Source organism: Neltuma alba, unplaced genomic scaffold, assembly GCF_004799145.2.
Source record: "Neltuma alba isolate B1F8T4 unplaced genomic scaffold, ASM479914v2 tig00010245_pilon, whole genome shotgun sequence".
NCBI lineage: Eukaryota > Viridiplantae > Streptophyta > Magnoliopsida > Fabales > Fabaceae > Neltuma > Neltuma alba.
Window position 1 is genome coordinate 334,981 of NW_021635173.1, and position 27,015 is coordinate 361,995.

The following is a 27,015-nucleotide window of genomic DNA, read 5'->3' on the forward strand; positions in this document are numbered from 1 at the left end:
AAATCTGAACCGACCGGTTTTTCTTGATATGGTCCAAAATAGCCCAATTGGTGAAGTTGCTAAACATTACAAAATGAGCCAAAGATAGCTTCAGTCACATCCGGTTTAGTTTGGTCTTTAGGGTGTGTTTGGATGAAACCAAACCGTGGTTTCAAGATTGAAACCTGATTTTTTTTTTTTTTTGCCATTAGATCGAAACCTGATTTTATTATCAAGTTGAAAAGTTCATAACAACAAAACAATGGTTTTAAAACCATAACAAGCTACTAAGATAATAAAAGGAAAAAGTTAATTAACCTTGGTTAAGAAAGCTAAACATGATGAAAACTGGAAAGGGTTAAAACTAATATGCAAAAGCTATCATGGATAGAAAAGAATTTTCCTTAAACTTTTTTTTTCCCTCCCAAAACACAATGACAGTCCACAAATCCTATAAACATCTTTGAGTTCTGATACAAATGCATAATTGGGTTTTAGTTATGATAATTGCCCATAAACCAGAGAAATTAAAGAGGTACAGTGAAAGCATGGTGGACTCATAACCCATAGAGCTAGTAATGAGCCCAGCCCGCCAGCCAGCCAAAAATGACGGGCTCTTGCCAACCCGCCAAGGTGCAGGCTACTCCAGCCCGTACCGTTTTCAACCCACTCCGCTGCAGGCTAACTTGCTTTTTTTTTCTTTTTTTTTTTAAAATTTTTTTATACAATTTTCAATATATCATACAACATAGTTATAGGATTTTGACCCTCAAATTCCACATCGACATCTCCTCATTCACGTAATTGCATATGTAATATACACAAAAGATTTAGTTAATTTGGACAAGAAAAATAGTTAAATTAATTATTTAGAAAAAATATGGGTTAGATTTTCTAAAATATCTTCTCAAATTATAAATTAATCATCATATTATTTTATTATAAACTCATTACTCAAGTTTAAAACTCTAAGTCTAATTTCAAAATTTCAAACTAAACTCAACTAATACAAATAATAATTTCTATAAAAAAAAAATTTAGGCGGGCTCTTGCCAGCCTGCACCGCTTTCGGCCCACACCGCTACAGGCTGGCTCGTATCTGTACCGCCAGCCCGCATTACCAGCTCTACCACGTCCTTAGATCAAAACTTGACTTTGATACCAATTTGAAAAGTTCTTTCTTCAAAACAATAAACTTAGAACTACTATAATAGAAATGAAATCAACTTGAGTTAATAAAGCTAACTATAATAGAAAGGGTTAAAACTAATGCAAAATGGTTAAAAAGGAGTTTTCCTGAGTTAATTAAGCTAACCATCATAGAAAGGGTTAAAACTAATGCAAAAGCTATTAAGGGTAGAAAAGAGTTTTCTTTACCTTTTTTTCCTCCCAAATCACAACTTGGGATTTAGGACACACAATGACAAACCACAAGTCCTACAACCAAGCATCGGTGAGTTCTAACAATTAGATGTTGAAGGATGGAAAGTTGAGAAAAATAAAGACCTCATAATAGTATTAATTATTCATAATAAGAAGAGTACAAATGAGCTTTCATATAGGCAAACCATAACCTAAAAAACTAATCCTAGAATCTAATCTAATCATAATATCTCAAATTTATTCTTCTAAGATATGATAATATAATATCCAAATATAATTCTAGACAATATCATAATATAATTCCATATTATTGGATTAATAAAACATAATACTAATTAATTAATTCTAGTACATTGCCACATTTGTCCTAAAGTTGAAGATTCAGGTTGAGCTAGTGATTCAGCTTGGATATTTGCGTTTTTCAAAAACCCGCTCTCAAGCTGAGGAGTAACAACTTGGGTATGAGTTGTAGTATTCAACTTGAGTTGTAGATGATCATTGACTGGAAGTCAGCATTAAAGTAAGACAATCCTGATGAGGAGACCATGATAGTAGAAACAACATAGAATGGCGCGAATTTGGATGTAACTAGAAATGAATTGTGAAGGCAAGAATCTGGACCGAACTAGACGTGGTACGAAGGCAAGAATCTAGGACGGAACCAAACATTTGAAGGCAAGAATCTGAGACAGAACTAGATAGACTACAAATGAAAGAATTTGGGATAGAACCACATAGACTACAATTGAAAGAATCTAGACAGAACTAGATAGACTGCAAAGGGAATAATATGGACAGAACCAAATAGACTACATTGGTAAGAATCCTAGTATAATACTAGATTACTGGATTAATAAAACATAATACTAATTAATTAATCCTAGCATATTTACATACCAACACAAGCACATGATTGGGCTTAGGGCGCAATAACTACCCACAAACTAATTACCTACATTCACCACAATGTGGTGCACAAGAATTAAAGGGACTAACTCTAGCCCAAGATAACATTAAACAAATTTAGCGTACTAATGACAACCCAAAAATCTCAAACAAATATCCTTGAGTTCCAATACAAGCACATAATTGGGCATAGGCACAATAACCGCCCATAAACCCATATTCACTCCAATAAGACTTGGGACACAAAAATCACAAGGACTACATTTATCCCACAAGTCATCAATTAATTGTACAAGAACAACACACAATTTTAATCAATATCATCCAAAATAATTAGCAATGTGCATCCACACATAAATCACATGCTACCTAAAAAAATAGTGAGAAATGATAGGATTAAGCAATACAGTTCCTCCTACCAATATAAGTCATAAACCAATTATCCACATTCACAACAAAAGTCGCAAGAACCAAAAAGACCAAGTCTATCCCACAAGTGAGCTACTTGTGTAAGAACAACACAATTTAAAATCACCATTATCATCCAAAACAATAACAATATGGATCCACACATAAGTCACATGCTACCTGAAAAATAGCAAGAAATGATAGGATGAGATGATAAAGTACCTACAACTAATTTAAGACATAATTCCACAACCCATCTGAACTCTATTTCATAATTAATTTAATCTTTCTCCATTTAATTTCAGAAATAATGATCGAGGAAATCCTTACAATCTATTACATGCATGCAAAATAAATTAACCTTAGTTATCTTACGTCCAAGCTTATATACAATGCTTGAGCCGTCATATACCGCTTCACAAAGCATGAACTCTAGCTAATCTATACCACAACATAGATTACAATCAAACTCAATTTAAATAACCCTCAACAAGTTAAACAAAACAAAGTTTAACCCTCACATCTCATTACACACGCAACCCCACCAATCAAACACTCAATCTAATATCAATTCCTCAACTCCAACAACCTAAAGAAAACATTAATCAACCCCAATATCAATCCTCCATAACAAATCCCAGTTTACACTTAAAATTTCCGACTTCCAATATACCAAAAATGAAACTCCAACCAATACCAATAACAACAATCTAAACTAATTAGAACTCTTATTTACACCAAGCATAATGTACACTAACTTGAGTTATAAGATCGCTTCACAAAACTTGAACACTAGCTAAAGACACCACAATGTAGATTATAATCAAACATGATTCAAACAACTGTTAACCACATAAATCAGAGAGGTGCAGTGAAAGCATGGTGGGCCGATAACTAAATATGAAAAACAAAGTGGTTTGGGGTTTTATTTTTAAGACCAAATCTCTTATTTTAAAGATTGGAGGTAATATATATCATTCAAAATATCACCTACTCCATCCTTTTAATCATTTAGTGCAAAATAAGTAATTATTCAAGGAGATAAACAAGCATGCAAAAAAAATCAATCAATCAATAACTACAATTTTCCTACCAATAATTCTATACACACGCATAGGCAAACGGGCAAATAAATACAAAAGTAAAATGATAATAAATACTATTTCAGTCCTAAATATAAGGCCTATTTTATAGTGTAATTTACATTATAAAATGGGTCTTATGTTTAAGATCAAAGGAGTCATAAATAACAAATAATTACTTAAATTAATCAACAACAGACAAGGAAAGAGATGAATGAATAATTTATTAAAATTCAAGTTGAAGTATGTGCAAACTTACAAAGAAATAGAGGTAAATAAATGAATAGTAAATAAATAATAATATATTCAATAAACCTGCATATTAGTCCATAAAAAATAACAGTACATAGACTATAAGAAAACTAATGCTTGACAAATAAAAAGACATGAAAGAAGGATGGAGGAGCCCAAAAAACAAGGGATAAAAAGACAATTATGATCACACTATAATACAAAACACAACTTTTACAATCCCAACATATGACAAATTTTAGTTTTACAATTACCAACTGAAAAAATCTGCACATACCAATTTCATTTGTTTCTAAAACGGCCTTACATAATCAAGTTCAATTAAAAATAAAGAAAAAGATTATAATGACAATGTACATGAAGGGTATTGTTATAACAAAACAATGTAAATAAAGGGTATAAATTAACCATTTGGCCCCTCAGCAACATTTTCACTTCATATCGGCCCCTAATTCAATCAAAATATACAAGCATAATTTTCAATACATAACAGAAACATAAATTAGATCATAAACTCATCATAACTTCATAACAAAATCCAAATTCAAACAATAAGAATTATCACCTCCAATGGAGGCATTTTTTTCCCTATGAATCTTTCATCCTATGCTAATAAACTAGTAGCCACCACTAAACAAAATTCAACAGCACATAATTCAAAACTATAAAATTATATATCTATATATATATATGACCAAATAAATAAGCTAGCAGGAACTACTATTGAATATCGACCAGTCAAGGTTAGACTTGTTAGGAGCCCATGGTCTGGTCCAGTTTGACTATTAAGCTACTAGTCCTGTCCCGTGGGGAACCTAGTGATCATCAGGCTAGAAAAACTCGACAAGATAGAAGAGCTTATTAGTCCAACTGGTCCAACCCCTAACTCCATCTCTCTCTTTTTTGTCCTCTTTGTTAATGGGCTGACACTAAAGTCTAAAGGGTGAACCTAATAATTTCATCCATTATGTTTTTAGCCCTAGTAACAACAAAACTAAAATGATATCAACATAAACATATATACTACCTCTAGTTATTAATATGAAAATTAGTTGACTAATTTGAAAAAATAAAAAATAAATAAATAAATTACTTTAAAATACTATATTTATCATTTTTTTTTCTAAACTAATTTGTCTAACTTATAAGCTGATATATAGTACAATGACTCATAAGTATTTTTAAAAAATTATGTAACATATGCTATAATTAAGTGATTTTTCAGTTTTTTTAATTTTTTCAAATTAATCAATTAGGTATTATATTAAGGATTGGGGTAATATATGTAAATATGTATATAACAAAACCAATAGAAAAAGGACCAAATGGCTTAACTGTAAAGCAACAACACGTGGTGGCAAGTTTGAAATGCAGCCATGGGAATTGAACCAAGTCTTGCTACCAATGAGGCAGCCAAAATTACACAGAATGTTACTGCCACCACTCTTGCTAACAACAGCCATCCTGTCTCCAACCATACACAAGTTAAATATTAGTATAGCTAACTAAGTTGTCAATCCATCCTACTTATTTTGTTGCAACAGTGAAATAGAAGAAAAATGAAGGCCATCGATGCCGAAAGATTCGAAAAAGCTGACACTCAGATTTCATTTATGACAAAAACCTATAACATGATAATGAGCTCCTGACCATAACCTGAAAATATGCAGATTCTTAACAATGGAAGGAGTTCCACTTTCTTTATTGGCATTAAGAAGAGGTCGCTCCCATCATATACCTAAAAAGATTTGTGAAGAAATTGAGGGATAATACGAGATTATTTAAGAACACTTGAATTTTACTCGACATAATAAACAATTAAAAACTAACATAAATTCATGGTAAAACTTACAAGGCTAGAACATTTGCAATGGCTGTACCTAAGTCCCAACCTACACCTTATGTATTGGATCCAAAACAATATTTTAGAATATCTCAAAACTACTACCTCCGGTCCTTAATATAAGACTCCATGGTTATCAAATCGGGATACAAATCGTGTATTGGAAAGCCGGTTTTATGAATCTTGAATCGTACCGTATCGTGAATCGTAAGATTCATGAACAATTATTAAGGATAATGTCACACCTTACTTATATAATATCCTAGAACCCATTTAGAATCCTTTTTGACCATATTGGATGGTCTTGATATCAAAATCTCATTTAGGACGTTACTTTTTCGAAATTACTGTTCACTGTGCAAATTTCAGGTCTTTGAAAAATCTTAACTAATTCTACAAAAATCATATGGAGGTGTTCTAACATTCTACAGAAAGATCTTTCAATGCTCTTTAAGGAAAAAATACCCAATTGTACTTATTATTACCCAATTCATACAGTTTATTGGATAACGATTACTGTTTATTGGTAAAATCTGGACTTTTCAGATTCTGTGCCTAAACTTTGGAAATTCATATCTCGTTATGTACACATCCAAAAGAGGTGATTTGCATCTCATTTTAAAGCTTGGGATATGTACTATGAGTCTGCCAAAACTCGTGACTTAACTCATTCGTTTGATAGGTCAAACTGAAGTCTAAAACTAACTACTGCAGGACCTACGTTTTATCCCTTAATTAATTTTTACATTAATTCTTTTAATTTCTTTGACATACATAACATGGGCTTACTCTTTTCCATTCATACTCATGCACTTTTATTCATGCTATAAACATTATAAACCCATACACTTAATTGATGGCATTCATAACATAAATTTACAACATAGGAGAATTATACATTGAACATGATCTCAATCATTAACGTCAATAATGTTCGCTTTCTTCTCCTTGCTTCTCATGCCATTAGTGCCCATCGTTGATTGACCTAAATGGTTGGTTAGGGAGGGGTGAGATTCGGGGGAATCTCAGTAGCCAACAATACCATATTAATCATGCTAGATGGATGCTAATGCACTACACGTAACTTGTTTATTCTCTTGTTAACTAGTGACATATTAGCATGCTCAAAGCTAACTTCTTGATGCATGGATATGGAGACATAGTCTACTCATCATGAATAGAAATTAAAATAGCTAAAACATGTCAAAATAACATTCAATAACATGTACACGGCAACACACAAGCATACAACATCAAGCAATGACAATAGGTAAGTTCACTACCTTGCACCTCAAGCTTTCCTCTTACTCTTCCTTTGACTCCCTTGACTTTCCAACCATATGGGCATTCAGTCAACATCACTAAACATCCTCTTGGATACTCCAAAGGTCCTAAACATAGTCACATTGATCATACAATCCATTAAGACCTCTAGATTACATAAAGTTCAAGACTAGCTCTCTTGAACCTCAACCCTTTCTCTTGCTTTTAGGGTTTCCTTTCTAGCTTTTCTAACATAAATATCATCATTTTCCATCCTTAAGATCTATTTCTTGTCAATTAGGACCACTTTAGATGGCCTTAGATTCAAGAATATCAAATCTGAAAATTTTGGTTCGCGAGTACTGTTCACGCAGAAACTCCAGAATTTTTGCTCAACTTTGAAAATTCATAATTAATTCTAGAAAAATCAAAATTGAGTGGTTCCAAGTCTCACTGAAATATCCTTAAGTTAAATTTAAAGAAAAAATAGTTTCAGGAACCAATTCTATGCTGAACAGTACCAGAATCGTACAGAACTCGACACTCTTCCAAAAGTTCAACACTGTTTCCAGATTTACAACCCTAACTTTGAAAAATCACCATAAATCGTACACATATCCAAATGAAGTGTTCTACCCATGGATTTAAATCTTACAGAGTGTACTTTAATCATGCCGAATTTCAAAATCAGATACAAAGAGTAACTTATTCTAAACAGGCATCAAATCATCACATAATCCTTTCAATTTCCACATAGATCCACTTGAAACAACCTTTAATCAATGTGTTCTAACCAAGTTTAACATCAAAATCATCCTCCCTTAACTCTTATTAATTTTGGCCAGCACCTTGCCATAAGGGAAACCAAACTTTTCAACCATAAAAACCAAAGATTCAAAGCAAGAAACAAGAGGAAACAACTTACTAACCTTAGATCTAAACTTGGTTGATCAAAGTAGGTGTCTTCCTCTTGATTTAAGCTTCAAGAATCAAAATTGCAAGAGTTTCCCCTAGTATTCTTAAACTTGGCTGAAAATGTGAAGGAGGGAGGGTCTATTTATAGCCAAAAATTTGGCTTGAATGGACCAAAATGTCCTTGGTAGCTAGAAGAAGGAGTAAGGGCAATCTTGGAAGTTCAAGTGGACTTTTGCATCATCATTGCATCACTTTCTTGCACTATGCTTACCTCATTCTTCTAGAAGGTGCCAAGTGTCACAAAGGTGGTGGAGGAGAAGGGAGATTAGATCCTAGTCGTTGGATCAAAACTTAATTCTTAAGTTTCCTCTGAATTTACTTGGCCCACGTTTCTCCAACTTTCTTTATAGCCTTCCGGAGCTCAGAAAATTCTTCTATCTATTCCATAAATTCTCTTTAATTTTCAAGAATATCTATGAATTTTCTTAGGCTACAACACTCCCTTTAAGCCTTGCACAAAATTCATTTATTGAAATGCCCTTTTATCGCCATAATCGGCTTTTTAATTTATTAAAGCCACTCCACTGACCTTTTGGTTGTGGGACTAATTTTATAAATTAGTACAACCTTTCAACCATTTAACCTCATTGTTTTATACATTTTTGAGGTCTCTTACTATTTTAAATAATTACCTTAAACAATGTACTTTTTACTGGCCATAACCTTATAAATTCTATTTAAGCTACTTCAGGGGTATTTTCGTCTTTTCTCTTTACAAAAGAGCCTCAGAATATTATTTCCCATTTTTTGGGATTTTCTTGGAATTCTCTGTATACTCTTCCATTTTTACCCCTGTTGGTTATAACTTTTTGAATTTACGGTTTAGTCCCTACTTGGATTTAACTTCATATAATCCTCTCTTTGAGATTTCTAACTTAACCTTTAGCCTATATCTAGTCTCTTTTCTTTCTCTGGGCCTTTGAGACTTTACTGGAGCCTCTAGCTTTAATTATACTTGAGCCCCTGAAAACTTTTACTTTGCAGTTTAGTCCCTAAAACTGCTTTGACTTCTTTTATCATCTTTAGGACTTCAACTCAAAAGGGGTCTAGTAGCCTATCCAATTTAGGCTATTTCTGGTACTTCTAGGCTCAAAAATTTAGATGTTACAGATAATGTATAAGTAATTTTCACTTAAAAAAATATTAAAAGTTTGTAAATATTAGGTGCTATACACTGCCCAAAAAAAATAAAATAACCAATATATGAAATTTTAAAGATAAATAGTCCCCAAAATCCATTCAAAATTCAAACTCCTAACTTAAAAAGACTAAAGTCAATAAACATAAAATTCAATTCATCATTCATCATCTCCAAGATCAATGTCACTCAATTCATGATCATCCTCCATTAACAATGTCACTTCTTCATCATCCTCTTCTTCCCCATCTTCAACATTATCTTCATTCTCATTCTCTTGTTCTACTATAGCTTTCCCCTTGCTATTGGTTTTGGCATTCAAATTTCTTGGACCTAAGGGGAAAAAAAACTTAATAAGTATGATGATATATATTTAAACTAAAATCAACTTAAATTTAGTTTTAAAATGTTATACCGCTTTTCCTTTTCTTGCTTGGAGCTCCTTCATCAAGAGTGAAACTCTCATGTATGTCTATCCATGACCCATCTACTAGCAAGCACGGGTTTTCCTTTTCAGTGATCCACTTATCATCAGATTCAATATCTGATAAACAAATGGGATCATATGTCTCTCCCTTTTCCTCTCTAATATTTTGTCTCATCTCAAGTTGAAGGTTATACTTGACAAATACAAGTGCATTTAACCTTTGTTGTTCTAAGTGATTCCTTCGCTTAATATGGATTTGATCAAATGTGCTCCAATTTCTTTCACATCCAGTAGCACTACATGTGAGACTCAAAATTCTCATAGCTATCTTTTGTAACTCCTTACCTTCTCCTCCATAACTTTCCCACCAAAGAGCTAAAAAAAATAATAATAATTAGGAAGTTTTTCAAAATTCAGATTTATTATTAAGGTTAAAAATTAAATTCTTATAAATAGTATAGACTAGAGAATAATACCAGGTTGCTTTTTGTTTCTAGTATCTATTGCCATGCTCCTTCCAAAAAGTCCCTTAGCAGACTTGAATGCCTCGAGTTGTTGATCAACTAAAAATCTTGTCTTTCTATCCGGAATCATTCTCTCAATAGTTTCATATAAACCAAAAATAAACTTCTTGATCAGTGTTAAATTTTTCATCATAATGGAACCTAAAAAAATAATGAATAAGTTATCTTTTTCTAGTATACAATTAAATAATAAATATTTAAATTTTAAACTTCAAATTGTATAAAACTTACTTAAGATTAAGAAAGTAGGCAGCCGTATGGAGGGGTCTATGTAGTTGCAAATTCCAACGAGTATCAATAATCTTCCATATCTTTTTATACCTTGATTCCTTCTTTTCAAAATTGTCAGCAATCTCTTCTTTGGCCCTATCTATTGCTTCATAAATATATGGCATAGCAGGTTTAGAGTCACCATCTACAAGTCTCAAAACTTTTATAAGTGGACTCACACACTTTAAGCAATATTTGATGGAACTCCAAAATCTAGAATCCCCAAAAATCATGCCTGCCACTTGCTTGCCCTCACTTTTACTAGCAAAAGAACCAGAAACCTAATCATCTGAAGCAAACATGGTTCGAAGAGCATTCTTTTGCCGGAATATGCAACTTAGTGTAAGATAATCTGTTGCAAATCTTGTCACTGCTGGTCTAGCTAATTCTCTTCCCTTGGAATATTTTCTATACAAGTTCAAAACCCATGTATGCCTATAAATGAATGTTGTTATTTTCTTTGCATTGGTGATGGTATTATAAAATACCGGAAGTTGCCCAATGTCTTCAAGGACTAAATCAAGGCAGTGAGCTGCACAAGGAGACCAAAATAATTTTTTTTCTCTTCTCTTCTAACATCTTCCCTGCTACCACGAGATTTGAGGCACCATCTGTCACAACTTGCACCACATATCCTCTCCAATTTCCTCAACCATATTGTCTAGTAATTCAAACATTTGTTTAGCATCTTTAATCACACTACTTGTGTCCACTGACTTTAGAAGACTATCCCACCAGGACTATTAACTAAAAAATTAGTAAGAGACCTCCCTTTACCATCGATCCAACCATCACGCATCAAAGTACAACCCTATTTCTCCTATTCCTTCTTATACTTCACTAAACTTTTTTGAATTTTATCAACAGCTTTTTTCAAATGAGAAACTCTCACCTCATGATAACTTGGAGGTTTCAAACCCCTACCATATTCACCAACAGATTTTAACATTTGAATAAACAATAGACTTCTTACCAAATTGAATGGTAAAGCATTACCATAGATGCATTTACAAATATCTTGAATTACTAAATCTCTATCTTTTACCATCTCATTCATTGTTTTTTGTTTGCTAGTTTTTGATGTCCCTTCCTTCCCCTTAGCATCTTGAGCAGTTGCTTTTTCAAATATTTCAACACTAATAGCATCTTTATTTTTTTTCTTTATTTTCTAGCATTTTAACAAACAACTTTTTAGCTTCATCGGGAACACTTGTACATGGACTCACATTTTCTCTGGTTCCTGCCAAATGATGTTTCATCTTGGCTACCCCACCCCAACATCGATGTGAACAGTATTTGCATTTAACTATAAGTCTATGGGGAGGAACACTTTCACAATGTTTCCATGTAATGTCAGCTTCCCTTTTTTTCTTATTCTAATTCTGACTCATTTTTCCCACCAATATAATATCCAATAAAAAAATAGAGGAAGAAAAACACCACAGAATAGAAGAGAAGAGAAAGAACCAACAAAAGAGGAGACTCGAGACTTCAATATTCAAACTTGAAAGCTTCCAAATTTCTGCCAGGAACCAATAGAAGAGAAGAAAAGAAGCGTGGGGCACAAGATAGAGAGTAAAACGTGAAAAGAAAGAGCAGGGGAATAAAAAAAAAATAGGGTTGGGTAGTTTCCTTCCTTATATAACCCAAAAAAAGCAAAAATTCAAAAAAAAAAGGTAAAACAACGGTTTCATCGTGTCGGGTCACGCACAGGTCCGAGTCAAATCTGCGTGACCTAACATTGCCTAGAATCGTGCGATCCGTCGAAGTCGCGCGATTCACGTGATTCTGATGTGAATCACGTGATTTAGGGCTCGATTCAGACGCCCTTAAGATACACTAGGAGATTCGTATCTCCCAGTGTATTTTCTGTAACGAATCGTGCGATTCGTATCCCAAATTGCATGATTTTAATAACACTGTAAGACTCCATTTGACTTTTATTTTGATCCTAAATATAAGACCACAATCCACTTTGTCTCTCATGTTTACTCAATTTTTTCTAAGATAGTCCTTCTAATAATTATAGTTTTAGTTAATACACTTGATTAGCAAGGATATTTTAGGAAAGAAAACACCTATTTAGAACAAATAGCTAACTCAGCTTACTTCCTTAATCTCTTCAAATTAGTCAACTGACTCTTATAATTAGGACCGGAGGTAGTATATCAAGACAAAATATGAATGAACCAAGTTAGAGAAAATATTATTTAGCTTCTTTTCCGCTTAACATTGTTAAAATGCTAGTTGGGGTGTCAAACCACGTCAAACAAGTTAAATGAACTAATCCTCAAGTTTAGGCTTATCGTGACAATAAGTAGAAGCATCTACTGGTTGTTGAAAGTAGTGGTTGGATCCATTTTCTGAAAGCTTCCCCGGCTGAACCTAAACATCTAGAAGAGGTATAGTGTAACACCTTACGTTTACAACCTTATGTTGTGCCAAGTTAAGACATTCGGAAGCGCAATCTAAGGTTACCGGGTTGAAAAACCTGAATTTGAAAATTTCTTTTCCCGCATTACTATTCACCGTAACCTTAAACTTGGCATAACTTTGAAAAATCATAACTAATTCTAGAAAAATCGAAACGAGGTCGTTCCAAGTCTCACTCGAAGCTCTTAACATCATCTATCAAGGAAAAATGACCTCAGGTTCCGCTTTAATCAGAAACGCATTCGTTTTCAATTTCGAAAAGTACTGTTCATTTGGTCATTTTTCTATTTTCCAGGATTTTTGCCTAACTTCGGAAAAGCATAACTTCTTACACAGAGCTCCGATTGTGATGCTTTACCACTCATTTTAAAGGGAAAAATAAGATCTATTTGCATACAAAATTTCAGGGAAAAAGTCAACCATTTGACCAGGGTCTTCGTTGGTCAAAGTTTGGTCAAATCTAGACCATTTTTATCCCCTTTTTTCACTAATTTTGACAGCATTTCGTTTTTCACTATAATCATACCATAATCACTTATAAAGCTACTCTATCATTAATATACATTCCAAAAAGGGTATCATATCATGTATTTATGAACATAGTATGCTTACATGGCTTGAAAGAGAAAGGTTCAAAACCGTATAATACATTACATAATTCATAACTTCTTCAAGCCATGACTATTTCCTTTCCTTTCTCCTTAGCAGTAGTGGCACCTAGGATATCATGTTATAGGAGGAATGAGATTTCATAGAAATCCCAGTAGCATTGAACATACAACCATCAAGTCAACATGCATAAGATGTCATGCTACATGCAGTAAGATAACATTTCTAGTCTTTATGCCATGCTATAATCATTCTGTATCCATGTCATCATATCATGGAGCATATAATCATTCTGGTCAAAACTCAATCATGCAAGAGCCAAGGCATACATTGCAAGGAGTTCACATCATCTGTACATAACATTCTCATGGCACATAAACACACATAGCAGATACATCAAATGCAGATCAACAAAATAATTGCAGTTCACGCTACCTCAATTCCTTGCTTAACGTTTCCTCCTTGATCCCTTGCTGGAGATCCTCCTAGGTTTCCAGAAGAGTTGCCTATCAACCATACAGTAAGGGTATGGTAAATTCCATATCCAGTATACCATTCTTTCTCAATATAATGCTACCCTTGTATCTTTCAATTTATAATTTCTGTATACCTTTCCTAAACCTTTGACCTTGGTTTGACCAAGCCTTAATCCTCAAGTAAGGTCTTGGAATTCTTCCTTAACCCATGATTAATCATGCTTCCTTGGTTAATCACTAACCCTTAGTCCTTAATCCAATACTTAATTAAGGTCCTCAAGTCACATAGTCATAATCCTTTAAGATTAAATCACTAATCCCTTTTTTGGATTAACCATTAATCATTCTCTAATCAACATGATTAACCATTATTCATTCCTTAATTAACATGATTAATCATTTTCTAATCAATATGATTAATCATTAATCATTCTCTAATCAATATGATTAACCATTATTCATTCCTTAATTAACATGATTAATCATTTTCTAATCAATATGATTAATCATTAATCATTCTCTAATCAATATGATTAAGCTTTAATCAATACTTAATCAACATGATTACCCATAATTAATCATCCTTCAATTATCATAACTAATCACTAACTAATTAGGGTAGCTAACCTTAATCACTTACTAATCCTGTCCAATTTACTGTCACAAAATTCCGATTTCAACACCTCATTAAATTCCCCTCATTCCAAGGGTAATCCATGATTTTTCTCAAGTTCTATCTCCCTCTATAATTTTCTAAATTTTATTCTGTCAAAAATCACTATTCTACCGATAATAATTCGGTAGTAAATATTCTTTAAGCTAACCTCTGTACATCCAAAGGTGGGAAATAATTTTATAAATTAGGATAATATGTCACATAATTTATCCATATTTTTCCTTGAATTTTTGAGGCCTCTATATATTTTAAATAATGGAAATTGGCTAATTTTCCTTAATTAGCCAAAAATTCCAATAATTACATATAATTTCCTGATAAATTATTTTTAATCTCATATTCATCTTCTAAGCCTCAAACATTATTCGGTACCCTCCTTTCTATTTTTCATAATTTTCTGGGAATTTTTCAGGAAATTTGGACATTATTTCCAATACTGCCCTTTCTTAACTGATCTTTTCAGAAATGACCGTTATGTCCCTATCCTGATTTTTCCTCATAGCCTGGATCCTCTACCAGTCTACTATACTACTTGGCCTTAGTCAGTCACAAATCATTCATCAGTTAGAATAAAATTATCAGGGTGTGACATATAGAAACATGAAATATGAAAATAAATGTGTACGCGCGTACATGTATGCATAAACCATGAATACATCTAATCTTTATCGTATAATCAGAAAGTCATCACGTCAATGTTTTTAGCTTAAAATGGTCAGACTTAAATTACAATCAATGAAGAATCAACCTAGAATAATCTATGGCATAAGAAGTGAAAAAACAGTCTTACAATTTTATCATTTTGTTCTCCTCCCATGATAAACTCAAGAATTATGCACATCTAAGTCTGGCTAGCTAAAACCTGAAATTAAAAAACAATGTAAATGAACAAAATTAAGGCTATCAAAAAAATGAATAAAATTAAGAAAACAATGAAAATGGGGAAAAGGAAATAGCTTATGTATATATCACAATTTGTTCTCCTCCCATGACACATGCCTCATGCAACTTGATAACTCATGAGATCCATTGAAGCAACATGATCATAAAGAAAGAATTTTTCTAAGGTTTCCAAAATCAAGTGAATGATAAATTTACATTTGAAAGTTTATTTCTTAGGGATTAAAGCTCATTAGTGTATTTATCTAGCCGACGAGATTAGGGATGATTAGACTCAAAATTGCATACCTAAGTAGAAGCTCCTTCCCTACATATATCAGAGTATATCAAGCTTAATGTCTACTATGAGTAATCCAGCTTCTTCTGAAGCAGAAATCAATGATTTAATTCTCAATTAGCGGAGTGCATCAAATAAAAGCTCAAATACTAAATGGAATACATCTATTTGCATTAAAAAACTGTCATTTCCCAAATAAGCCACATATGCAATTCTAAAAAGCACAAGGCATGCGAGAATGATTACAATAGCTTTGCGAGCCTTTAAACCAATATCAAGTTTCCCACATTCGCAAATCATTCCTTATGGGCACAACAAGCTTGCAATTCTATTCACCACTTGAGAGGTAAGTTTTTTCCCCCCCTAATTGAGAGCTAAGATTTAATTACATTTGGTGAGGTAGATCTAAATAGTAGGCCCATAACCATCTGATCTAGCCCCATTTCATTGCCAGCATCTCTTCTTTGACAGCCCATAAAAAGATCAAGCTCTGTTTTAGTAGATCTTTCTTGTCATATCAAATATAGATATAGATTTAGTGCCTCAAATAATAAAACCGCTAGACCTGGCACAAAAAAAAATCTAGAACTATTAAATTAATTGAAAGGATGTTTTGCCCTTGTTACGGAAGATTATTAAAAAATAGAATAAAAAACCAAAACAACAAAGAAATTAAAAACCCTCCCAACCAATGAACAATAGGAGAAGAAGTCTGTGGTTTTTTTTTTTAAGGAAAAAATAGTTTCCTCACATCAATTTTAGTACACTGACAGGCTCATAGCACAGGAAAACAATCCATTCAGCAACGAAATAGCCAAAAAAAAAAAAGGAACAAATATAATAAGGTTGCTGGGATAAGTAATTTGTGACTTACGAGTAGACAGCTTGCAAGCATCAATAAGATTGAGAGTATCATATCAAACTAAGATATCAAGAAACATATCTGGAGAAGTACTAGAGATTAGCAAGAGTTGGGAGATAAATAGTAAATAAAAATGACTGCTTTGATTTCAGAGAGAAGGGATGTGTGGGAAACATACATCCAATATGCATATCAGGAAAAGTCGAACAAAGAAAAAAGTGGCAAAAAAGAAACCACGTGCGAAATATGTTTACCGTTCAGTTTGGAGATTCGAATCCGTCAACTTTAGTGCCATTATCGTCCACCAAGCTCAGTCCAGTCAAGCATCCGCTGCTTCACCGTCGTTGTTTGTTTCGGATAGCTCCTTCAAAGAACATCCCACAAGCAAACATCAAATAATTTGTAAAGTAAGTTTTGTCCAACAAAAGAAAAAGGAAAGGTGGGGTTTTCCGGTTCCTCTTTAGCAATTCGAAGAAGAAAAAGAAGCAACACCTGTAGCAGAGGAGAAGCATGAAGAAATGCAGAGGCATTAACGTTAGCTGTCAATCAAATCCCCGTCGCTGGCTTGGAGTTCATCACCTCTTCATCGATTGCGACTCCCTACTTTACTCTATCATTGATCTCTTTGTCGGTTAACCTATCTCTTTTGAAGTGAAGAGTTGCTACGTGATCAAGTTCATCTCGTACCATGCCGTCTTGTGGACTTCTTTCAGTTTTCTTTCTCCACCATCATAAACCCCCTTCACCTTTCTTCCTCAAATCTGTCCAGATTCTACTGCCTTTTAAAAGCAAAGGATTTGGTTACCTTTTTGTTATCATCTTCCTATCTTCATTTAACGGGTCGCCTTGTTCCTTACCTCTTGCTGGATTGGGAGTAAGAAACCCAATTTGGGTTTAATCGCACTTTCAGGCCCCCTGCTTCTTTTATTTGGTGCTCTTAGGTTCCTTTTTGTTTTTCATATAATTTTTTGTGTGTGTTTGCGCTTCTAAGTTCATCTTCTTTTGTGTCGTTTTGTTATTTTCCTTTTTCTTTGTTATGCACATAACTCGTTTGTTAGTAGTCAGCTCCTCTTATCAGCTTCGACCTAGCTTCATGATCAACCTGCATTAGACTCCACCTTGTTATTATTACTGGTATGGAGTACCTAGGTCTATTCTAACACGTTAAAAGGGTGTAGATGTTGTGACACATTATGGCCACATTTGGATTTCCGTTGCTGATGGCAAAAACACATGGGAAAGTGTGAAACTGAGATTTGTGGCTTATTGTGGTGTAATTAAGGCTCGTTTGGGGTCACGTTTGGGCCCCCAAACGTGCATCCCCATCTAACTTTTAATGTGGCTATGTTTCTAACATGTTTGGATCCACGTTGGGCCAATCTGACTTCTGAGGCGCAGATGGACTTCTGGAGAAGCTATTTTTCTGTGCTTTTTTTTTTTGGACGCTGCTGTGTTGAGAAAACCGTTGGAATATTTTATTAGGGTGTTAAATTTTTTTACCTACCTGACCCTCCTGCATGATTTTTCTCTTACCTCAGCTAAAAAAGGAAAACAACACACACTCATTTTGAAACACGATCTGAAGCTAAACGGGAGCCTCGCAACGTCTTCTGCCATATCCCCGCCATGCGCCCGTCGTCTCCTGCTGTGTTCCACCGTCTCATCAGTTTTAGTTCTTGTGTGAGTGGGTGGACTGTGGTCATTCATTCAGTTCTTCTAATTGGTTCAATTGTTCTTCTTCCTCCTCAGTTCGGTTGCAAGCCAGCATCACCGTCTATTGTCGCCGCCGTCTCCCACCGTGTCTCTGCCGTGTTCTACCGTCTCATCAGTTCTGGTTCTTGTGTGGGAGTGAGTGGACTGTGGTCTGTCATTCAGTTCTTCCAGCTTGTTCAGTTGTTCTTCTTCTTCCTCTGTTCAGTTACAAGCCAGCATCGCCTTCCGTTGTCACTGCCGCTGGATCGCATCTGCTCTTGATCCACAGTGGTTAGAGTCTCGTTTGTTCACCTGGTAAGAGATACGTGTTTTTGGTCCCAGATCTGCTCGTCTTTGATTCTTGTTCTTGGCTGCCATTGCTAGAATTTTTGAACCCATAGCTGTTATTGATTTAGGAGTGTTAATATGATGTTCTTGCTCTTGATTTGATGTTCTTTCGATTAATGTGGCCTACCTGTCGAACTTGGTAGTACCGTAGGAGGAAGAACTGACTACCCCTTTCCTGTTTCTTCCATAGCTATTAAACGAAGGAGGTTTTGTGTCTTTAGTCTGTCTTTCCTATTAGTTATTTACAACAAGCTCAACTGGTTGGCGCATTTTAGTTTGAAAATTTGAAGATCTGTGTTGCTATTTATTTGTAGTTTTGTGTTTCTATTAATGACTTGTTGTTTTGTCAAACTACTACCCCTTTCCTATTAATTATTTGCGACAAGCTCCGAAAAATTGGCACTTTTCAGTTTGAAAATCTGAGGATTGGTGTTTCTAAAAAGTGGCGTATATATTCATCAATGATGCTTACTGTTGATAAGTATGTTTTACAAACCTAAATCTATATGATTCTGAGGTTATAATTTATAAATATTATATATATTAGATATTTCCTCTCATATTTATTTACAAAAGAAACATAAAAGGAATTTTGAAACTTGACCAAAGGATGACATCTTTTTAGGTGTCCCCCCTCGAGAAGTTGTTTGTAAAATGCTTCTCATTTAAGATTGTTGAATTTGTATAATATTTCTGCATTGTTGGAAGAAAAGTGCTCTGGTTCATTATAACTCCCTTTTGCATTCTTGATTGACATTTTTCAATAGAATTATGAACAAAGAAAAAGGTAAGGCAACATGGGATACAAGCACCACATAGGTGTTACTTAAAGAATGCATGGAGAAAATCTACTGGAAAATCGTCAAGGAACATCATTTTCAAAGCCTAGGTGGAACAACATTCACTCTGCATTCAATGCAAAAACAGGAAAATCATATGAGAGAAAGCAATTGAAAAATAGGCTCAATAGCTTGAGGAAGGATTGGAGGACATGGGTTGATTTAACCAAAGAGACTGGTGTAGGTTGAGACCCTACAAACAATACAGTGGTGGCAACAAATGAGTGGTGGGAGAAGAAAAAACTGGTATATAATTGTTAATCTTGAGTTATGAACTGTGTTATTACTTGTTATAGGCTTTCATTTTTGTTGATTGTATTCTTGCAGGAGAATCCCCAGTATGAAAAGTTTAGGTACCTGGGGTTAAAGTTTGCTCATGAATTAAACACGATATTCAAGGGTGTGATAGCATCTGGAGAGGATATGTTGGCACCATCTTTAACCCAACCTCAAACACAAGAGGATGACGAAGAGAATATGTATAGAGTTGATATAGTTCTACTTGAAGGATCAGGAGATAGCGAAGAAGATCTTGGAGGTGCTAGTGTAGGAGTTACGGATGAGATGGCAGGCATGAACTTAACAGCAAATATTGCACCTAATGGTTCAGGAAGCCATAGGAAGAGGAAGAGAGGTGAAGGGTCTAGTAGGCAGAAAAAGCGAAAAATTCCAGCCTCAAGACAAATCATAGATTTAGTTAGTGAAATAGCTACTGCATCTAAGGATAGAACGGCAATTCTAAACAAAATAAAGGACGTATCAATTTCTGAGGTTACGACCATAGTGCTCTGCCTTGAGGAAATTACAAGTAACTCTTATTTTTGAAACCAGTGCTTAAGACTTCTGTTGCACAAGAGTGTTCGGGAAATGGTTGTTTCACTAAAAGGATAGTCGGAATACTTGGTTGCATAGCTACAGGATATGGCATACGATCCACCATCATGGCTGAAGCCCCCTGTTTGAACTATATTTTAGGATGCATGTTATGACTTTATTTTGTCTAACTCATACCAGAGTTGTTATTATATGTTTTTAAGTTAACATTTGTGGAACTATGAAATGATGTAACTTATTGACTGATTATGAATGTTTTTGAATGTTTCTAAGTTATATGTGTTGTTTATAGTGGTAATTGCAGCTTATGAATGTTTTTAGACTAATTTTTATGTGTTTGCATGTTTAACAGCAAAAAAAATATTTATTTGTCACAGACCTAAAAATATTTATTTGTCACTTAAAAAAATTCTTATAGTTGAGTTTAACCACACTCATAGGTGACATTATCTATGACAAATTGGAACAATCAATTTACGTTTGAGTGGATAGAGGAAGATGAACAGTCTCAAGAGGAGTCGGAGGAAGATGAACAATCTCAATTAATTTTCTTTTTAGATGAAGAGATAACATAGTATGAAAAGGTAGCTGTATTGGTGAGTCAATATGTGATGCCTTATGTATGCAAAGAGCCACGACGAACTAATCAGCAAATAGGTAATTTATGGGTGCAAAAAATTTTGTGAGATCATGAAGTTCGGTGTTATGACATGTTTCGTATGGAAAAAGAAATGTTCATGCGATTATGCTCTAAACTGGTCGAATATGGTTTACAAAATTCTAAGTGCCTATGAGTGGAAGAAATTGTTGGTATGTTTTTTAATACAGTTGGTCATGGACAATGTAATAGGATGATTCAAGAAAGGTTTCAATATTCAGGAGAAACTGTAAGCAGGCATTTTCATAGAGTATTACAGGCTTGCCTTAGTCTATCCAGGGAATATATCAAACCACTCGGTCCTACGTTTTTTTGTAACTCACCCAAAAATAAAAAATGATAAACGATATTCGCCATATTTCAATGATGCAACAGGAGCAATTGATGGCACTCATATACGATGTGTAGTGAGTCTTTCGAAGCAAGACAAATATATCAGGAGAAAGGGATATCCGACACAGAATGTCATGGCTGTATGTGACTGAGATATGTGCTTTACTTTTGTGTTGGCAGGATGGGAAGGTACTGCACATGATGCTCGTGTATTTAACACTTGTGTCTCAACTCTAGTCTTGGATTTCCCTCATCCAACTCAAGGTATATTTTCATTAGCTTCAATTTTAATTATGTCGAATTCATTTTATATTTGCATTAATTTCACAATATCAACATAATTTCATGATTTATTAGGGAAGTATTATTTGGTCGACGCTGGCTATCCAACTCCACCAAGATATCTTGGTCCGTATAGATGTGAGCGCTATCACCTTCCAGACTTCAGGTGACAACTGGGATTTGAAAATTATAACGAAATCTTCAACTATTACCATTGCAGTTTGAGGTACACTATAGAAAGGACTTTTGGGGTGTGGAAGAATAAGTTTCGCATCTTAGAGAAAATGCCAAATTACAAGTATAAAACTCAAGTCCAAGTAGTTTGTGTTACAACGGCTATACATAATTTTCTCCAAAGAAATTCTGAAACTGATAGAGATTTCATACAAGCTCAATCTAAAAGTACAATTGATAAAAACAATGATGATCAAGCTGGTAAGAAATCCTCTTCAAATTTACCTAGATCAAGACAAATGAATCATGTGTGTGACACAATCAGAGGCCAATTTGTATTGAGCATAGCATTCAATTAGTTATTTGATGTATTTAGTTTAAAAATAGTATATTTGTATGATTTCTAATTTATATATTTATCCATTACATATATTTAATTAAGTATTTTATTATTTTTCAATTTCCTTTTAATAATAACTTAAATTTTTTAATTTTTAATAATTTTATTTTCAATACTTCTTTTAAAATGGTCACATTATATATGTAATTTCTTTATAACAATAAATTAAATTTCCTTATTTTTAATAATTTTATTTTCATTACTTTATTTAAAATGGTCACATTATATGTATAATTTCTTTCTAATAATAAATTAAATTTCTTTACTTTTAATCATTTTTATTTTCCTTACTTCTTAAAAAATAGTCACATTATATATATCTAATATTAGATATATACTATTTAATAGAATTCATATCCTTTTAAATCATTTTACATCTAAACTTACCTTTACACTTATCATCCAAACAAATTTCAGCTTTTCAAACTGACTTTTTTTAAAAACCCAATCCAAACATAAATCACATTATTCTATCTAACTTTTACTCAATCTGACTTTCAGATTGAAAAAAAGTTATTTCTGCCACTGCTATCCCAAACACACCCTTAATTGTCTAGATGGGCTTCTATACTAACTGACTTATAAGGGGAAATGCCGTTCATTGGAATTTGGAAATGCTGGGCAAAGTAACTTCTGACCAATTGAAAATGCAATTTACTGTTAGGATTGCATTAAATGAGCATTGAAATTTTCACCTATCAATTTTACCCCCACATTTGATCGAGCTCTTCTCCTCTTCAAATAGATAGTGCTTATGCATTCGGCCATGGTTCTACCTCCCTCACTCTCAGTACTTCAACTCTTCGTCCATTGCTCTCGTCGGCGTCTCCGTCCATTGCTGTCACCGGCTCTTCTCCCTCTATCACTGTCACCGCAGCATACGTCAAAAACAAATCTTCCTTTCTCTTCTTCCCTCCGGCCGCTCTTCTCCCTCCATCACTGTCGTTGATGCTTCGGGTCTTCTCTCGACCGGAACACTTGAAAAAGGGCTCTCTTTCTTCTTCCGTCAGTGTGGCAGGAGTTTGTTCAATTTGCGTCGACTTCCTTTATCCAATCCAAATCGGTGTTGTCCTCCCTATCTCTTCTTTCGTTCGCGTGGCCGCTGGTGTTCTCAAGTTCTTCAACATTGCTCAACCGTGGTGTGCTGTGTAGTGTTGGAATATAGGTATGTAGTTAGATTACTAGATCTGGACCTCTATTTTTCGATTGATCGATTTTCCTTCTGGCAGTCTTTGACTCTGTTAATGACTCTATCTGTGTGATCGATTCGCGAATCTGACCGTTTGTGACTCTATTAATGAACTACCATTTGCATTTCCTGAGTGATGGCATCTTACGTTTGGAAATCTGTTGATTTATGGAGCGAATGACCTTTGTTCAAGAGAGTTAAAGTTCTTAGAGCACTGGTGCATAGATGGTTGGTGGAGAGAGAGATGTGCTTTGGGCTGTCTCGATACTGTTGGCCAGAGTTTGGGCATACTTTCGAATCCAAGCGTCTTTTTGTTCCCAACATAGCTGTTGTTTTTAAGTTTTTCTTGCTTGGGCTCCCTCATTGCACAATGCATTTATAATGTAAAGAGGCTCGATAGGTTTTGTATCTTGTTTTATATTTAATAACAACATTTAGCAAATTAAAGTCCAATAGACTCAAACCCATTAAGCTTGACGATGGAAGAATATACTAAATTGATTTTATAATTATGATTTTGAAAATAGGTTTAGTTGTAATAAATTTATAGAATTGATTTTGGATATAATTGAAAAAGTTAAAATCCTAGTTTTCTTTTAAAAAAACCTATACCAGAGTTATTGTTCAATGGGTGTTTGGTTGAGGATTTTATAACTGATTTAATAAAATCTGGGTGTTTTGATAAAATTTGCGGAGGCCACAATTTTAACTTTTAAAATGGATTATTAAAGTGTCTGTCTGGTTAAGCAGTTAAAGCTCAAATAAGCCTATTTAAATCTAAATAGGTGATTATGAATTTGGATAATTTTTATGAAATCCCAGTAAATTGTGATTTCATTCTTCGTCCATATTTTTAGGATAAACACCAAGGAGTAGCTTATGTATTTGAAAAATCCTGATTTATTTTTATCAACTAAATTTTTTTCAATTTATCCTCCCATACTTTTTCGAAAATCTCTCCCCAAATGATTGTATTTAATAATAATTCATGTCTTTTTGGTAATTATATATTCATAAGTAATTTTTATAAACCAAAATCAAAACATAATCAAACAGAAATAAGACAACTTGACTTCATAGCTATTAGAGTGGCTACATTATTTTTTTGGTCTTTGATATCCTTCTTTTAGGCGACATTATTTTACCCATCAAAAATTCTCTAACGAGGTAATCAAGAAGAGTTTGTAGAGAGCCTCATATGCATTCAAGCCAAAATTAAAAAACACTTAGTATGGTTTGTCATCTTACAACTTTTTTTTATGCAATAATTTTCACATTTTCACATCCTTTTATAAAACGCTTGGTGTTATTTTGCCGTTGATTTTATTTCTTTGCACATTGATTCTTTTAATGGTATAATTTTACCTGTGATTTTTTTTAATGCAATTCAGTTGCTTAACCGAGAGACCAAACCTTAACCGAATCTTGTACCCTAAGCCTTACCCAAAGGAACTAAGTCTAGGAGACTAATCCTTAACCGAAAGACCAAACCTAGTTTGTCTAGTATTTGGTTAAGCTTGGATTAGACCAGACAATAGGCTTGTTTGGCCCTAACTCAATCTGATTCGGTATATATTCAGCCCTAGCTTGTTTTTCAATAGGCTCATCAAAATTTCCCACTCCTACTCAATTAGGGAAGTCATTCCTCCTTCCATTAGCCTCGTTTTCTCAAAATGTACTCAATTACTATAGGGGTGAGAGACATTGTTTTTCAGCAATTGGTGACTTCTTTTGCCAACTTTTATATGTCACTTGCTTACCATCTTCCCCCACTTAAGGGCAGAACGTGAGGAAAGGCAAGTACATAACAAAACAAAGAAACAAGGGGGGAAAAAAAAAAAGGAAAGTGTATATACGATGATTGTATATTGTCATGAACATTATATATTTAATGGCATAATAGAAGCATAATACACTCAAAACCCACGGGTCTTAGATTAAAATTTGACTCTAATACCAAGTTAAAAAGTCCTTTACTCACAACAATGAAATTTAACTATTTTATAACAACCTATATGATAAACAAGGAAAGAGATTATTAAACACTACCATAATAGAAAATAAATCAACCTGACCTATTGAATTAACCATGATAGAAAAAGTTAAAACTAGAACAAAAGAGTTTTTATTAAGCTTTTTTTTTTTCCTTACCAAAACACAACCCATAAGGTACTATTGAAAAACTTGGGAGGGCAAATAATGATTGCTCACAATGCACCACTGATTAAAGTGGCAAAGTGGAAGCATGATGAACCTATAATTAGAACTTGGCTTTGATACCAAATTAAAAAGTCCTTTACTCACAACAATAAAAATTAACTATTTTATAACAACCTGCATGATAGAATAGGAAAGAGATTAAATAAATATTACCATAATAGAAAAGAAATCAACATGGCTTAATGTGTTAACCATGATACTAATGCAAAAAAGTTCTCATTGAGCTTTTTTTTCTCCTTACTAAGACATAACCATAAGGTGCTATTAAAAAACTTGGGAGGGAAAACTCTTTCAATATAAATACAAAATTGGGTCTAGGCATAATTTCTACCCACAAACTCATGAGTTTAGTGACTCACTTGACGGCTAAACTTAGCTCTTTTGAATACTCTAAGCCTTATTGTTGTGAATAAGTGTAATGGAACAACACAATTTAAAATCATCATCTAAACAATAACAATGTAGATATAAGTTACATGCAAAATGTCATATGGCCTTTGACCAATCTAACAACACTTCACAACTCCAAAGGTTGTTAGATATGGCTTCTTAGGTTGAGACCTCACAACTCCACTACGCCCTACAAAATCATCACAAGAAGTACCTTTCTCTAGCACTTTGGGGTTAGTGAAAGGTTCAACAAGTATAGTATTGTTACATGAAACAGGGCATGAAGGCATGGGATGCCTCAAAAGCCCATGTTGTTTTATAAGATGTTTGATGTTTGGGCTATTGACTTTATGGGTCCCTTCCCTCCTTCTAATGGTTTTACTTATATCCTTCTAGTAGTTGATTACCTTTCTAAATGGATAAAAGCCATCTCTACCCAGAAAGATAATGCCCAAACTGTGGTTGAGTTTGTCAAGTCTAATATCTTTAGTCGGTTTGGGATTCCCAAGGCCTTAATAAGCGATTAAGGAACCCATTTTTGCAATAGGCTTCTTAGTAGCCTACTTGTTAAATATGGGGTCACACACAAAACATCTACTACCTATCATCCTCAGACAAATAGCTAAGCATAGGTATCCAACCGAGAAATCAAGCGGATTTTAGAGAAAATGGTAAAGCCTTCAAGAAGGGCAATAGTTTGAAGCTCAATGATCCATTGTGGGCATACCAAATAGCATTCAAGAACCCCATAGGAATGTCTCCATACCGCTTCATCTATGGAAAATCATACCACTTACCAGTGGAATTAGAGCATAAGGCTTATTAGGTTGTTTCAAATTGCAACAAAGAGATGGACAAAGTTGCCGAAGAAAGGTTATTTCAGCTTTAAGAGATAGAAGAGATGAGACGTGAGGCCTATGATAACTCCCAGATGTACAAGGAAAAGTGCAAAGCCATTCATGAGAAGAAATTT

At 34.0% G+C, this 27,015-nt stretch overlaps 1 long non-coding RNA gene across 1 annotated transcript; it reads right to left on the reverse strand.

The window, feature by feature from the left end:
- Positions 1 to 9,351: 9,351 nt before the first annotated feature.
- LOC114755250 (uncharacterized) lies at positions 9,352 to 25,553 on the reverse strand. Its single transcript, XR_003741291.1, has 3 exons — positions 25,542 to 25,553; positions 23,755 to 23,758; positions 9,352 to 9,505 (listed from the first exon to the last, which is right to left on the reverse strand). It is a non-coding gene; the product is annotated as an uncharacterized LOC114755250 (long non-coding RNA).
- Between the last annotated feature and the right edge of the window lie 1,462 nt (positions 25,554 to 27,015).